Raw genomic sequence first — 2,626 nt, forward strand, 5'->3', positions numbered from 1 at the left:
CTGACTAGTCAAATGTAGGTACATATATTCACTTTTAAGCATATATCCTATTACACATATAATCACCTACATTCAAGCATGTATCACAATATTCAAAACATCTTTATAGATAAATTGCATAATGGTCACATACTCATTTAGGCATACATTACATTACACATATATACATTTTAAGATAATTTGGCACTTGCTATGAAACATAAAAGTGAGCTCTATCATCACTCATCGGATACATGGGTCTCCAACACATCAAACATAGACTCATAGAGTCAAACATGACCCAAAAGTGAAGCTTAAAGCTAACACTCTCCTTATTTCCCCTCACATGTCCCATTGAATAAAGGTTAGCTCACATTCCCTTATCCCTCCAACATGTACCAGGGCCTCAATGACCAATATCACTGTAAATATAGGTAAGTACTCACAATCCTATGGCATGTCAACTATATTCCATGGTTTCAAGATCACAATGCCAAAATATCTAAAATCAAACACATATCATTTACCAATTATCTGTGCACTATTACTGCATATTTTATCTTTAGCAAAACACTATCACTAACATTTAACATATACATATCATGTACACTATAACACCCCTAACCCATATCCGTCACTAGAATAGGGTTTCAGAGCATTATCGAATAAACGTTACCTAAATCATTCATTTAAAAACATTTCAATAATCATAACATAATCCATCATTAAGCATGCATATCGTCCCTTATTCAAACCCTCGAGGCCTTAGAATCACTTTAGAAACAATTCGGGACTAAATCGGGAACATTTAAAAATTTTAGGAAAAAGTTAGAAAAATTCAACTATAGATGTCACATAGGCGTGTGGCTAGGCCGTGTGACTCACGAGGCTAAGACACACGCCAGTGTCTCAGGCCGTGTAACTTTAGAAATAAGGACACACGGCGGTGTCCCAGCCCGTGTAACTCTCTGACTTGGGTTACACGGCCAAGCCACACGCCCGTGTGCCAGGCCGTGTAACTCTCAAAATGGCCTCACATGCATGTGTGTCTAACCATGTGGACCTTAAATGTACCTTTAACAACAAGTTTACCATTTCCTACTTGCTTGGTCATTAAGCAACTCAAAAACCATTCGTTTAACCTATTCAAAACACGATCAAACATGCTCAAAACATGCCAAAACAATCATCCTAGGAGCCTAACCAATGTACCCTCATTGTTACCACAAGTTATATCATCAAAACCTGTCAACAATGCATCATTCAAAGCAAAGTTTAAAACATATCAAAATTACTCAATTTATCCTAGTGTATAACCACCTAAACATCAATAATAAATTCACATACACCTAACAAGTCCTGATTAAAAACAACATTCCAAATTATGGCTCCAAACACAAACATATGTTTATATATACCAAACCAACATTATACTTATAACTCTATTACAAACCATTCACAAAATAACTATCAATTTGAGACATCCTAGATACATGTCATCACAAAAGGTAAACATCAACACATTTGAGATCTAGATCGCTGGTAGATGCTGAGTCGGTGATCAAAAGAGAAGCATCTAGCTTGTGCATTGAAAACAAAACTGCACGCTGAGTAAAACTCAATAATATTTCTATAATCCAAACAATTAATGACATAATGATGCATAAATGCTCAAATTGAATTATACAATCACACTATTGTCTAAGCTTACAATTACAATATATCATCATTTCAAATTCATGCATATCATTACATCATTTTATACTATGCTCAAACTTCACGTGTTTTCATACTTGATTGTTTATAACAAATATCTCAATTCACATCACTTGCTATATGAATAACTTTTCACATATCAATCCACATTTGTTTATACAATTGCATTATCCATTCCATATTCAATTCATTAGTGCATAACTCATGTATTTCATTTAATCACAACATATTTCATTTTTCATGTTTCAGTTCACTATCTCATTTCCATTTCACATACCATGTCATTTCCGTATCGATTATAGAACTTTATTATTAATTACCCCTATTAACACAACTCGGACTCGGACGGATACACGGATCTAACCAACACACCAGTTTGGCACCCAGTGCCTCATCGGATAAATTCGAAGTAATAACTACGCACAACACTATATAAATTGACACCCAATGTCTCATTATTAAACCGAAGCAAATTGGCACCTAGTGCCTCATCGACTTGAAGTCAAAGAAATCCCTGAACTCTTCCTATCCTATGGCATGCCGTCTATATCCGACTCAGCTTGATACAATTAATAGGGTTTCATTTCACTTTTCAAATGCAACCAATATCCAATTCTCATATTTGCACATTATTACATTTACACATATATTCATTTCAATTCAAATAATCAATGCATTTATAATGTATATATCCATTTCGATCAACTATAATTTCAATTCACTATCAAAGTCCCAAAATACTCACCTTAACCACTTACCATATGCATTAAATCGAAATACAACAATTAACAACTAGGCTCAGATTTGTAGAAATAAAAACTATGGATTCCGAGCTATTCGACGTCGATTTTATCCTTCCCCTTTTTAGTCGATGATTCTGATACGACATTAGTTATGGAATTAAAATAATTAAAATACATCAATACAACAT

The sequence above is a fragment of the Gossypium hirsutum genome, chromosome A08 (genome assembly GCF_007990345.1).
Source record: "Gossypium hirsutum isolate 1008001.06 chromosome A08, Gossypium_hirsutum_v2.1, whole genome shotgun sequence".
Taxonomy (NCBI): domain Eukaryota; kingdom Viridiplantae; phylum Streptophyta; class Magnoliopsida; order Malvales; family Malvaceae; genus Gossypium; species Gossypium hirsutum.